Source organism: Papaver somniferum, unplaced genomic scaffold, assembly GCF_003573695.1.
Source record: "Papaver somniferum cultivar HN1 unplaced genomic scaffold, ASM357369v1 unplaced-scaffold_132, whole genome shotgun sequence".
NCBI lineage: Eukaryota > Viridiplantae > Streptophyta > Magnoliopsida > Ranunculales > Papaveraceae > Papaver > Papaver somniferum.
Window position 1 is genome coordinate 12,361,096 of NW_020622381.1, and position 15,419 is coordinate 12,376,514.

Sequence of the window (15,419 nt, forward strand, 5' to 3'; positions counted from 1 at the left end):
AAAAAATGCTACCTAAACACAAGTCCGCGTCGGCGGCGCCAAAAATTTGATGGTTTTTCAAATAGTGATTGTAGTTGAAGTGGTAAAACGGATTCGTATCAGACTTGTGAAGAAAACAGTTTTTAGATTTAAATTTAAACAGGCAAATAAAAAGAGTTGTTCAAAGTTATAGAGAAAAACACCAAGACTGGGATTCCACCAATGACCATTTTAATAGTAAACTCTAAATAGTTCTTATGCAATTTTATCTTTAAAATCAATTCTAATATTTGCCTCAAATAAGTTTTTGAAGTAATAATTGTAATTAAAAAGTATAAAACATCAAAAGTTACTAAAACCCAGCATGCTTCATCAAGTCAATTCACAATTACTCAATAAAAACTATTAATTCAATTTTAATTCATGCAAATAATCAAATAATAATATTGCAAATAAATGTAAAAATTAGAATTATACCAATAAATTTTGTGCCAATGGCTTCCTCCATCGTCTCGGCTAATGGGTTTAGCTCCTCATCCCAAAAACACACTCACAAGATAAATTCATGGCTAAAATAGGTGTTTTTATTGATGATTATATGATGAAATAGGAATTAGCAACGCTGTAGAAGTGTTACAGCGTCACTGTTACAAATGGTGTAAGTGCTGAGAAGAAACGATAGAACTAAAGTGATGTAAATAGCGACACAGGGTGTAAGCTGCTGGAAAGAACAATACAAGCCGTGTGCTGTAAACAGCGACAGCGTGTTCTGGTTTTAAGACTGATGAAGAACGACTGCCTTAGCAGGTCTGTTCTTCCTCTTCTTCTTCCTCCTTGAACAGCAGCAGCAGCAGCAACAATCAATGGTATCTTCCTCGTTTCGGCTCTGAACTCTCTCCTATTTGTCTCTAAACTTTTCTAACCTTTCTTTGATGTAAACCAACACTTATATAGCCCAACAGATCCATAAATCTCGACTAAATCCGAGAGTATTTCTCTTTTTTTCTTCTCGAGCAGTTGAGAGAATAATCTCTTTTCTGTTGCTTTGTACGCGTCCTATGGCCAGTTATTACGCTCCAAAATTCTCTTAAGACTTGAACAAGACTAGGTACATCTTTATCCAGCGTAAAACTCTCCCAAAATTCTTCACAAAATCTTTGAAAATAAACCGAAAGAGTACGTATCCTGTTGAACTTTGATTCACTTCTCCCGACCATTCTAGCCCAATTAAGCCCATGAAATCATCCATACTAGAATTGTATATCCATATCACGTCCAGCCCATGAGAATCAGTGATTGAATCTCATTAAAACTCGTCCGAAAATCCAACCCTAAATCTGTCTGGTGAAAGAAAATTTTCCCGCCAAAATTTTCTTTTGAATTTGAGAAGTTGACCTCCCCTTATCTGTGGCTGGTCTCCCTTTAGCAGATGCCTGGAAATGGGTCACCCCTTAGTAATTAGGTTACCCCTTATCCAAAATCAAGGGTCCGTATAGCAAGTGTCCTCTGGGGCATTTTCCGCACTTTTTTCGGGGTTCCTCCGGGGTATTTCTGAGGTACTTCCGGTACACTTCTGGGGCGCTTCCGGTACTCTATCAACGGAGGTCCAAACGCCGCATTTTCAGCCAATTTCGCCGCAAAACTTTATTCTTCTAAAAACACCTACAAATAAATAAAATGTCCAAATAAGTATAATATCGAGCACTAACAATATATATAATTGAGATAAATTAGACACATAAATGCGTCTATCAGTGTTCGCCTTCGTGCATTTCTCTGAGCATGACCGGGATTTCCGCCTCATTCAAACATCGCAGTAAACTTCCTCCAAAACTTTTGCGATATAAAATCCCGTCATGGAACACAAACCTTTTGGATCCCTGTTTTATCTTGGACACGTTTTCTTTGTTGGTATGGAGTATGCCATCGCAGAGGTAGCTGATGTATGGCCTATGCCAGTCCCCAGCGTGATTAATATTGAAGACTTCTGACTGATGCGGTGGTGCTTGGCAATTGGAACATGTTTTCTGAAGCAATCGGGATTGAGCCTCCATCTCTGGACAGTAGTAACCAAGTTGTTGTAAACGATGATAGAGGGTTACTACCGATGTTATCCCTCAGACCTCGGCATGGACGCGGTCAAGTTGTTGTTGCGCCTCTTCCTTCCCGAGGCATCTTGACAGGGAGCCGTCTGGGTTTCGACGGTATAGAACGCCTTGAAGCATAAAGAACCTTCGCAAAGTCTTGAGACTGACCTTTCCCTGGAAAAGTGAGCTGTTGAGTTCCTGGATAATAGGAGTTCTCCAGTCATCGTCTCCGGCCTTCTCAGGTTGCGAAAGCCACGTGGAAGCTATGGTTCACCTTTTCACTGTCAGGGTTTCTTCGAATCCTTCGAACTGCAGCTTTGATGCTAGTGTAGCTATACAATCAGCGTGTTTGTTTCTATTACGACCGATGTGTGTGATGGTTGCATCAGCGAAGTAGTTTAGCAGTTTTTGTGCTCCAGCTCTGTATGGGGCCAGTGTTAATTTTTTTAGCGCGTAGATTTTGTTCATCTGGTTGACGAGTAGTTTGGAATCACCTATTATTTCCAGACGTGTGGCCCCAGCTTGTTTAGCCAGTGATAGTCCTATGAGGAAGGCTTCGTACTCCGCTGAGTTGTTAGTGCAAGGGAAGTCTAGCTTGAAAGAATATGAGAAAACTTTACCAGCAGGGGATACCAGAACCACGCCTGCTCCTCTGGTGTTGGTACTAGGGGTGGAAGAGTCGTCGAAGAATAATAGTCATGCCTCTTCTTTGAATAGAAAAACTTCTGGAAGATCTCCAGGAAGATCCTCACGTAACTTTGCAGTATTTTCTCCTGGGAATGCTGCTAACAGATCTGCAACAGCTTGTCCTTTGATAGCCTTCGGGGAAGCGCATGTTATGTCGAATTCTGACATCTAAAGGAGCCATTTAGCCGATCTCCCTATCAGGGCCGGTTTTGAGAGGAGAAACTTTAAGGATCAGATTTGGATATCAGTACCACCTTGTTGGAGAGAAGGTAGTGTCGGAACTTTTGGATGGAATAAATTAGAGCCAGACGCGCCTTTTCCGCTTTGGGGTATCTGAGCTCAGAATCTCTTAATGTTCGACTGAAGTAGTATATGGGATGTTCGATCCCTTCGTCGTCTTCTTGAGCGAGGAGGGCTCCAACAGCAGTATCACTGAAGGTCGTGTAAAGACACAACGGTCTTCCTTGTACAGGGGATTTCATGACGGCCAGGGAGGACATCGTTTGTTGGATTTTCTGATATACTTATTGTTGAAGCGTGGTCCACACAAAGCTCGCCCCTTTCTTTAGTAAAGGATTAAATGCAGTGACAAGCTGCGCCAGTCCCGGTATGAAGCGGCGAATGTAGTTTATTTTACCCATGAAACTCTGGAGTTCCTTCACAGTTCATGGCGGTGGCATCGTAAGAATAGCTTGTGTCTTGACCGGGTCGACTTAAAGGTCTTCGGATATTACCTGGAACCCTAAGAATTTCCCTGAAGAGACACCGAAGGCACATTTCAAAGGGTTCATCTTTAGCTTGTATTCGCGACACCTTTCAAACACTTGTCGTAGTGTTTCCGGATGGGCTGCTCGAGTTTTTGATTTAACCACCACATCATCTATATAATCCTCGACTTGTTTGTGCATCATGTCGTGGAAGATGGTAGTCATGGCGCGTTGGTAGGTGGCGCCAGCATTCTTCAGACCGAAATGCATTGCAGTATAGTAGAAATTTCCGAGATGAGTTCGGAAAGCGGACTTACTTGCATCGTGTTCGTACATTTTTATCTGGTTGTAGCCACTGTACCCATCCATGAAAGAGAACATGTCGTGCCCACTGGTAGCGTCTACCAGCATGTGAATGTTAGGAAGTGGGAAATCGTCTTTAGGGAAGCATTTATTTAAATCTCTGAAGTCGACACAACATCTGATCTGGCCATTCTTCTTCTTTACTGGAACGACATTAGCCAACCAGGTGGGATGGTGAATAGGTTTGATGAAACCAGCGGATAACAATTTCTGAATCTCCGCTTTAATTTGTTTTTCTACGTCATGTCTGAACTGTCTCGGGGATTATTTGACCGGTTTAGATCCGGGTATTATGTGCAGATGGTGGGTGACTAGCTTTTCGTCTAAGCCAGACATCTCTTCATATGTCCATGAAAATACATTTTGATACTCTTTGAGTAGGTCGACCAGCTTCGAGCGTTCCGCGGAGCCCAGAATTGAGCTGATCAGGATGGGTCGTGGAGATTCCTCGCTCCCAATATTGGTAGTCTCGAGTTCGTCTGTGGTCGAATTGGTCCCTTCCTGCAGCTGCTGAGGTGCGTACGGAACTTCCTCCTGGTTGTTGTGAAAACATTCTGCTGGGAGGAGAGACCGGGTCGTGGTATCCCCTGCTAATTGCTAATAGTGGCGGTGATACGTGATCTTTCCTTTTCTGTCATGACCTGCGGCGGGAGTGCGTCCTCGTTTGGTGCGGGAGCAGGTTATGCCTTGGCTTGGCAGAGGAAGACTGGCGACTTTCCTTTCGGAGATGGTGGGGGGTCGTACTTCTCCGTGGAGCGATGTCTACTTATCGCTTTCCTTGAGCGACGTCCATTTCGGCAGCAGGAAGCTGTGAACTCTGTCCGTCGTGTCTCGTGAACCCTTCTTTGGTTCAAACGTCTCTACACAATAGATCGGCGCGTAGGAAGATAATGATGCGGAGATACGAACAACTTCCCCGTTCAGCACAGTTTTTAGGTACTGGTGGTATGTTGAATGAATGATTTTGTGGTCGTGTATCCACGGTCTTCCTAGTATCATCTGGTAATCTGGTTCTTTCTCGATCACTTCGAATTTCACATTGGATCCGATTGGTCATACTGTCAACTCCAAGTTGATATACCCGTACGTGCTGGTTTGGTTACCTTCGATATCTGTCATCGTATAAGATTGTTGTATGACTTCGCCAGGCCGCACCCTGGCAGCCTTGAGCGTTCCAAGAGTGATGACATTGGAGGATGCTCCTGTGTCGATGAGTGCCCTTCGGAACTCCGTGTTCCTGACGAGAGCCGTGACGTGTAGGGCTCGGTTATGACCTTCTTCTACCATCATGTCGTCAGTGAACATAATATTGTTGATGGATATCTCTGGTGTCCTCGAAGTCCCCACGTGTGAAGGAACCAGAGACGCATTCTATGCTATCTGATCAATAGCGGAGAATGTCTCTACCCGCTGATCCTTGGAGAGGTGCAGCAGTTCGCATAAGTTTTCCACCAGTGAGGTTGCTTCCTGGTCGACTGGCTTCCAGTTAGTGACAAAACCATTGATTTGAGAATGTTCGTTTGGGATACTAGTCCCCGGTCCTTGATCTTCTAGGAAGAGTGAGTCACTTAATTCCTACGTCAAACTGATGAGGAAGTCAAGTATGTTGTTGATTGCTTCCTTTATCAGGTCCATGTTCTTGGTATGGATCTCCTGAGGTAGTGCAAGATCGACCAGTCTTGGGATTTCTCCGTTGGTTGCGCCATTAGCTGGAGCGGAAAGATCGTCATTCGCCTGAGTGGGATTTGAGTTTGTAGAGACAGTCCTAAAACCAACCATCCTCTTAAATCTAGAACAGAGAATGAAATCTAGGATCTGATATTGCAACCGAAAGATGAATCTCCCACTGTGGTCGCCAATTGTTTATGGGTGAAAATCGTTTCTGCCGATTTTGGTAATTCCGGTAGGTGAGTGAGAAACAGATCTAAACCCTAAACAAATGTACTGCACGGGAGTACTTTAGATTCAAGAGATCAATCTGTACAACTGCGGCCTAAACCAAGAAATGGCCGTTCCGGATTTGCGTCGGTCACAAAGAGGAAGAGAAGGGCTGGTTTAGGGAGGGAAGCGAAGAGAGTGTTGAGACCAGAACAGTTCTGGAAGAGTAGTACTTGACTTGTATCAGAAGGTGAAAACTTTTGGGAAAGCTAGCAAAGTTTCCTTTATGAGTATTGTATTTCTCCTGACCAAAAACTTGTTGTCTTGGTGGAAATAGGTAAGACCTATTTATACAAGTCTAAGTGAAACGTACTCTGGCCTCGTAAGAAAAAGAAACGGATGAGTTAGATGGGAAGAGTTGGTAACGCCTGGTATTGATGGAATTTGATGGAATTGATGTTCCATAATGAAAGAGCGTTTCACCATTACTTCCTGCATTTACTAACCGTTTTATTCTTAATACACTGTCTTGAAACGGGCATTTGTGTATGCCGCACGCTGTAAACCGCCAAACCAAAACCCTAAAGAGCATCCCCCAGTTTGTGACATGTATTGATGTCTCGAGTGTTTTTGTGGAAAACGTGTAGCATGTCGCTGGTGTTTGATAAGTTGAGATTGACAGATGCGCCGGCTCAGTGGCGACCTTCGACGGTCGAGATTTTTCATCTTGAGAGGAATCGTGGCCTTTGATGTAGGCGCGGTATGCCAAAGTGCAAGGGTCGCATGGCATGTGTGGAATGCCTTGGCTGTAGGTTGCGCATCGGGTGCAGGTGGCAATGCGCGCGTAGCGGCTTTGGACCTAGGTTTGCACGGCTTGGCATGCTAGGTTGCAAGGGTCGCTTGGCATGTTCCAATTACGCGTGTGGCGGCTTGGCACTAGGTTTGCACGGCTTGGCATGCTAGGTTGCAAGCGTCGCTCGGCATGTGTCAATGGCGCGTGTGGCGGCTTGGCCCTAGGTTTGCACGGCTGGGGATGCTAGGTCGTAAGCGTCACTTGGCATGTGCCAATGGCGCATGTGGCGGCATGGCTCTAGGTTTTCATGGCTTGGCATGCTAGGTCGCAAGCGTCGCTTGGCATGTGCCAATAGCGCGTGTGGTGGCTTGACCCTAGGTTTTCATGGCTTGGCATGTACCAATGGCGTGTTTGGTGGCTTGGCCCTAGGTTTTCACGGCTTGGCATGCTAGGTCGCAAGCGTAGCTTGGCATGTGCCAATGGCACGTGTGGCGGCATGGCCTAGGTTTTCACGGCTTGGCATGCTAGGTCGCAAGCGTCGCTTGGCATGTGACAATGGCGCGTGTGGCGGCTTGGCATGCTAGGTCGCAAGCGTCGCTTGGCATGTGCCAATGGCGCGTTTGGCGGCTTGGCCCTAGGTTTGCACGGCTTGGCATGTGCCAATGGCGCGTGTGGTGGCTTGGCCCTAGGTTTGCACGGCTTGGCATGCTAGGTCGCAAGGGCATGTGCCAATGGCGTGTGTGGCGGCTTGGACCTAGGTTTGCACGGCTTGGCATGCTAGGTCGCAAGCGTCGCTTGGAATGTGCCAATGGCGTGTGTGGCAGCTTGGCCCTAGGTTTGCACGGCTTGGCATGCTAGGTCGCAAGCGTCGCTTGGCATGTGCCAATGGCGCGTGTGGCGTCTTGGCCCTAGGTTTGCACGGCTTAGCATGCTAGGTCGCAAGCGTCGCTTGGCATGTGAAAATGGTGCGTGTGGCGTCTTAGCCCTAGGTTTGCACGGCTTGGCATGCTAGGTTGCAAGCGTCGCTTGGCATGTGCCAATGGCGCGTGTGGCTCAATGATTGTGCATCTCGAATTTGGCACGGTTTCCGTGAAGCGCAATGATTGTGCGGCTTGGTTTTGGCATGGTTGCCATGATGCGGAGCGATTGTGCGGCTTTGGTTTTGGTATGGTTACCATGATGCGCAACGATTGTGAGGCTTTGTTTTTGGCATGGTTGCCATGATGCGCAGCGATTGTGCGACTTTGGTTTTGGCATAGTTTCCATGATGTGCAGCGATTGTGCGGCTTTGGTTTTGGCATAGTTACCATGATGCGCAGCGATTGTGCGACTTAGGGTTTTGTGTGTCGAAACCCTAGTTTAGCATTTGAAAAAAGATACCCTGGTAATTTTTTACATAAGTGCATTAAATGTTCTAACAAATGTGTTTAGCGTCACCGGTGACGTCATGTTATGCGTAAGGTTTTACGATTTTACCCCTTGTCTAAAAACCACCATCAACACTTGTATAGATCTTCGTCGTTGTATGATGAATCGACATGAAGTCCTTAAGCTCAACTACACTTTTCTATCCTAGTCCGAGACTTAGCTATGTAGGCTAGAAATCAAGACTTATAGTTTTGATCACTAACATTGACAAACATGCTTGAGATAGCAACGCATGCGAGGTTGACCGAGCTATTCTCTAACAATCTCCCCCTTTGTAAATTTTAGTGACAAAACTATTAATACATATGGAATACAAAAAAGATAAACTTTAGTGGCTCTTATTCCATAGTCTAATCTTCAACGTTCCTTGAAATCTTCGTCCTTCCAAGTACTCCAATGATCCCAAAGGTTGTAAGTTTAGCACCATCGTTGTTGAAGATCCGTAGCTATAACAATGAGAGAAATCGCGATTCTCGATCATTATTATACAATGTCATAGTATTATTATATAACATCAAAGTCCAATTGTATCACGACTTTAACAACAATACTACGGTGATATGTATCACTCCCCCTTAGTCAATACTCCATCTCGATCATGGAAACCACAGCCGCACTCCCCGCAAGATATTACCATTAAGCACAAGTTCAAAAGAACTCTCCCCCATTTAATGTCATTCCCGAGAGAACAACAAGAGCGACCTTAATTTCGAAAGAAAAGAAGGATTTTATATTGGACACCAAAAAACCATATGAATGATTTTCTATATCCAAAGATCAACCAAATTAACCACAAGTAAACCCATGATTAATTCAAATGGAATATGCAACTAAATCAAACCACAAAAGTGATCAATTTAATTGAAATTGCTCAACATAAGTAAACTCACGGAGCTACGACTAAGTCAATCACACGAAGATGACTAACTTAACCGTTCAAATACTCAACATAAGGAAAACCTTACGGAATATATGACTACATTAACCAAAGAACATGATAGTGTAGCCGTTCATATACTCAACACAAGAACTTGTGGAATATATGAAAACTCAACTAGAATAATTACATGAGAACTTATAATTAATCTAATTGGAATACAAACAACCAAACTAATCACAAGAGTAATCAATTTAATTTTCAAAGGATTTGCTCGACAAAAGAAGACTTTCGGAGCAAATAACTAAATAACCAACCAAGATGGTTAATTTAGTTCATAATGCTCAACATATAGCATCTTATGGAACAACCCTCAAAGCCTATAGAATAATCGACTTAGTTGTATCGTGCTCAACATAAGACACACAATGGAGCCTTCACGGTAAAACATAACAAAATGTATCAATGAAGATCAATACCGTGGATAACATACAAGGATCTATTATATTTTCCATCACTATATGCATAACGACATAATAGACTTTATCCTTGTTTTACAAAAGATTTCATCCTATTTTCCATCAAATAAATGACTGCATAGGCATAACTTTTGTATTTGTCAAAAGTCCATTCGTCCTTTCACCAATAAGAATATCAATATATGAACGACTTTACTTTTGACAACATATGGGACCTTCAAGTTCACGGATGCAAACAATACATATCCCATAAAATATTGCAATACTTCGGAATCAAACAGATTAATACTGCAATAACATCATCCTTCAAATATTTTTAGAATTTAAAAACCAATAAACCTAAAAAACATGAAGATGAAAAAGTTGGACATAGCAATGTGTAATCACAATAATGGCTATTCCAAACTCTAGTAATCCTTCTCAAAAACAAGAATAAATTCTCATAAAAAGTTTCCTAGGCATCAAGACAAACTCATAATGCACATATAAGATGATTTGTCCTTAGAGGGTAGAATCAATCTTTTACCCCCGGATTTACACCAAGAATATCTACCAAAGGCATATAAAAATATTTTCACAAAGAAGAACATACAAAGTCATGAACGACCATGCACCATAGTTCACAAAGGATGATTGTGAACATTCAAGAATCCCATAACAATGCGTACTAATTCCAATTCTTGAACTTCCTTCTTTGTGATTCACCAGCAACATTCTAGTAAAAGCTACAAATTAGCTTAGAAGAGTATTACTCCAAGAATCCAAGTGCCCAAGTCCAAGAGAAGTGGAACAAGTGCGACGAAATGGAGCAAAACACTCAAAAAAAAGAGACAGGACAAATACCAATCTTAACTCATCCAAAATCAATAATTCTCATCTCCATTTTAAAGAGAATTCAAAGAGGAATAGAATGCAAAAATAATGAGTTCATTTCGAGTTCGGACGAAGAAGTTACGACCAAGACAAGTTTACCGAATATCGACGTCAAGTATGCATACGGGTTTGCAAACGAATTTTCATGAAAAAAAAGTTTGCAGACTGGGTTTGCGAACTTAAACCCCTGGATTTTGATTTTAAATGATGGTATGCATCCCTGGAATGTGTACCATGAAGTCCAAACATCCCGAACAACTATTTTCAAACCTAAACATATAAGAACCTCAAACACGGATCAAGTTAGGTAGAAATGAACGATAAGCAAGGTACATGGATCATAATAAGTACTTAAGCAAGTAAAAACACAAATATTGCTCAAGTTTATAGACATACCTTTTTATAAGAATTCCATCGAATTCTACAGCCTTACTGAACACAATCTGTGTGCCCCAGTTCTCGTGCTTCCTTTACCGTAACAGGGCATTCCTTGGTGAGGATGCACTTTCAACACAAACAAGTTGTGTTGAGATGAACATTGTCTTGCTCACCATGGCTCCAAGAGAGAGTTTCTTTCCAGCAACTCTTACATCTTGTATTGTTGAGAAACACCCAAGGAGCTGTTTTTATAAGTCTATCAAAGAACTTAAGAGAACCCAAAAGGATTTGTGTTTCTGATTTCTTGTTTTCCAACTTATAAAAAACAGTTTCTGCAGATAGTTTTTAGTGCTGCGAGGGGAAACTATTTTGATAAATAGAGACATCCTAGCTTCTTCATAAAACAAGGCAATACTACTATCTTGATATGAAGTATCAGGAATTGAGCAACGAATCAATTCATGCTTTGAGGTGATACACTCAGATGACTGAGATTTAAACTCCTCTGGTAATTCGTTTAGTTTGTTACAACTAATTGGATTACGCAGAGGAGGAGCATTGCTCTCACTGATTAGTAAATCAATATCAACCTCAACATAAATATTATTCATCATACCTTGATTTAACCTGTCAAGAGATTGTTGCTCTTTCTGGAGGTATAACTCAACATCAAGAGATAAGCTCTCAAGCTTCTTTTCAAGCCCCGAAAACACTTCAAGGGATTTTAAACCTGATGAAGGTTTAGATAGAATTTCTTCTACAAATTTAATTAGATCATTCATGGAAGATAATTCTGAAATCCCTGGATCTGGTGGTGCATTTATTGAGATAACAATATTGTCCATAGAGTCAGATCGCTTACAAACACAGACTTATAAGGTCTTTAATGTGTTTGCCTGATCTGATACCAATTGAAAAAGCGGGGGTCTAACAACACCACCCAATATTTCGATTAGCAATCTGTATGGAATAACTCCGAAAAACTTTACTAGAAAATCAACTAGACAGTCGGACTCAATCTAGATAAAAGTATCTCAAGGAGTTAATATCTCTCTCTTGATTTGATTTTTACTCAAGCTAAAAATAATAACGAGTCTTTATCAAATACAAGGAATAACTTGGACGGTACCAAAGACCAATGTCCAAGGATCAATCAATATCAATCAACAACCAAAGGTTGGATTTCCAATTGGTGATCACGAACGCACAACCTGTATTATTTCAATTGTATAAAATATAATGCAAAATATAAATAACACAGACACCAGAAATTTTGTTAACGAGGAAACCGCAAATGCAGAAAAACCCCGGGACCTAGTCCAGATTGAATACACACTGTATTAAGCCGCTACAGACACTAGCCTACTGCAAACTAACTTCGAACTGGACTATAGTTGAACCCCAATCAGTCTCCCACCAATACAAGGTACAGTTGTACTCCTACGCCTCTGATCCCAGCAGGATACTGCGCACTTGATTCCTTTAGCTGATCTCACCCACAACCAAGAGTTGTTGTAACCCAAAATCACAGACTTGATAATAAACAAATCTCTCTCACACAGAAAAATCTATAAGAGGATAAATCTGTCTCCCACAGATAAACCCTAGGTTTTATTCCGTCTTGTAGGATCAGAATCTCGCAACAATAATGTCTCAGCGAAATTAACATGCACGGGCTACTCGGCAGAAAATTTCAGAAAAGATAACAAGACGCGCTAGGATATGAAGAGGATGATGTCCTGCGAAAATTAGAGACTTGCGAAATTAACATTGTAAAGGTTGCGAGAATGTCGCAAGCCATATCCGAAAATAAAGGACAGATTAGCTGTCATCCACTATGTATTTCCTATAAATAGTCGTTCAGTTGTAAAGATGGGAGAGATCTTTTTTGAGTAAGAAACAAGTAAATAGGAGAGAGAAAGTCGAGCAGATCATTCTTGATTCTTTATCTTTTCTTGTAAGAACATTCAAAGATTTCAATAAAATTAAGAGTTAAACCTAAAATGAGTTGATTATAATGAAATCATACGAGGGTGTAGTGTAGGATTTCCTGCAACTACATAATGGCGCTAGAAACAGGGAATTGAAGATCGAAAGTTGAAGATTGTTGATTGAGAATATTCAAGTCAAGAAAGTGATTAAATAAATCAGTGAATCAGTTAGAAGAAAGATGAATAGAATTAATGAAAATGGCAAAAGATTGGAGTGTAATATGATAACAAAAAGATTAATGAATTCCATGAAAACATCAAAGGAAGAATACATAAACGAAATTTTGAAGGAAGGAAAGTTATGGCGGTAGAAAAAACATCACCCTTGAAAGATTGGGAAAAGCAAAAAATTGCATTCATGGCGGAAGAAATACCAAAAGAAAATTTGAACCACACATCTCCGTTGGTCATCACAGTGCCTATTACAAAAAGAGAAGGAGACAACAATAAAATCCACAGGAGAATGGATGTTGAACAGAACTTTAATCGATACAGGAAGTTCAGTTGATATAATATTTTATCACGCATTCCGGGGAATGGGATTTAAAGATGAAGAAATGTCCAGTTCAACATATTTTGTTCACGGCTTTGGAAAATCCACAACAAAACCTAAAGGAGAGATAGTGGTACGAATTCCACTTGGAGAAATCGAAACACATGTAACATTGTGCGTGGTGGATATGGAATCCATATAATATGTTATTAGGAAGATCATGGATACATGCGATAAAAGCTGTGGTATCAACGTTGCATCAATGTATTAAATTCCCCACTCCAAATGGAATAGGTGAAATCAGAGGAGATGTTGACAATGCGAAATTATGTCATCAAATTGAAGTAAAGCATTATGAAGGACAAGCAAAAAAGAAACAATTTCGCAGAAAATTGGCAAAGGAAGCAAAGAAGAAGAAGAATTTAGAGTATATATGATAAGGGCAAAAGAAGGCAAAGGAATACCCAGCGAAATTTCGGAAGAAGGAGAAGCCTATGAAAACAATAAAAGAACCAACACCAATGGGAGAACCTAAACCCAGTTACACTGCCGCAGAACCAACAAAAGAAATAAACGTTGGGACTATAGAGGAACCTCTAATATTGAGAATTGGAACCAAAATGGATAAGAAGAAGAAAGAACTGTTAACTTGTTGCGAGAATATAAAGATGTTTTCGCAGGAAGCATGGATGAGATACCGGAATAGATCCATCAATTGCATGCCACAAGTTGGAGATTAACAAAAATGTGAGACCATTTAAACAGAGAATAAGAAAAATTGCAACAACTTACCATTCCCAAATAGAAGAAGAACTACAGAAAATGCTTGAGGCAGGAATCATAAGAGAAGCTAAATACCCAGAATGGATAGCGAATATGGTCATTGTCCCAAAGAAAAACAAAGGAATCAGGATTTGCATAGATTTCACTGATTTAAACAAAGCTTGCCCCAAAGATAGTTTTTTACCAGATATTCCTCAAATGGTGAATCCGCAGCGGGAAAGATAGGGTATCATCTTTATGGATACAAAGGGTATAACCAAATCCCTCTCGCTGAAGAAGATCAAGAACATACTGCTTTCTTTGCCCCTAGAGGTTTATATTGTTACACGAAAATGCCATTTGGTTTGCGAAATGCGGGAGCGACATACAAAGAATGGTAGAGAAGGTGTTCGCAAAATGGATACACAAGACGTTAGAAGTATACGTGGATGACATGTTAGTAATGAGTAAAGAAGCTAAATACCATGTATAAGATTTGAGGGAGATTTTTGAACAAATGCGGCAGTATAACATTAAATTGAATCCTGAGAAGTGTACTATTGGAGTTGCATCGGGAAAATTTTTAGGCTACATTGTATCAAAGGAAGGAATACAGGTTGATCCAGAAAAAGTGCAAGCAGTTCGTGACATGCCAACACCAGCAACAATAAAAGATGTACAAAAGTTGAATGGGCTTCTAGCTTCGCTAGGGAGATTCATTTCGCGATCATCAGACAAATGCAAATATTTTTTCGATATACTCAAGAAGGGTGCAAAGTTTAAATGGAGTGATGAATGTGAAAAGGCTTTTCAAGGAATCAAAGAACATCTTATGAATACAACTATTTTACAAAAAGCAGAACCAGGAGAATAATTATTGATCTATCTTGCGACAACGTCGCATGCATTAAGTGTTGTGTTATTGCGAGTAGACGTAGGAGTGGAGAAACCCATTTATTACATTAGCAAAACTTTTAATATTGCCGAGAAGAATTACTCAAAGATTGAAAAGTTAATCTTAGAATTAGTTTATGCATCATTTAAGCTCCGCATATACTTTCAAGCACACAAGATAAAGGTATTTACAAATGTACCAATTGAATCAGTGATGAAGAATTCTAAAAGATCAGGAAGGGTGTAGAGATGGAATGCACAAGTAGGCCACTTTGATATTAAATATGAAATTTTGTCTTCACCAAAATCACAAGTTGTTGCGGATTTCTTGGCAGAATTTCCTTTAGAAGAAGATGAAGCAGTAGAAGAAATGATGGATGTAGAAGAAGAGCATGGAGATCCAAAAGATTTATTAACAAAACCAAATAGATGGGAAATATTGGTAGATGGATCATCAAATGGAGAAGGAAATGGAGTTGGAATTGTTTTGATTTCGCCAGAAGGAATAAAGATGGCTTTTTCATTCAGATTGGAATTTGCATCCACTAATAATGAAACAGAATATGAAACTGTGATACATGCCTTAAAATTCGCAATAGAAATGAAACTAGAAAATGCAAGGATCACTAGTGATTCGCAGCTAGTTATTCGCCAAATAAAAGGAGAGTATACTACAAACGAACCATCCTTGAAGAAATACAAGAAGCTGGTTGAAGAATTGTCAGCGAAAATCCCAAAAATAAAATGGAG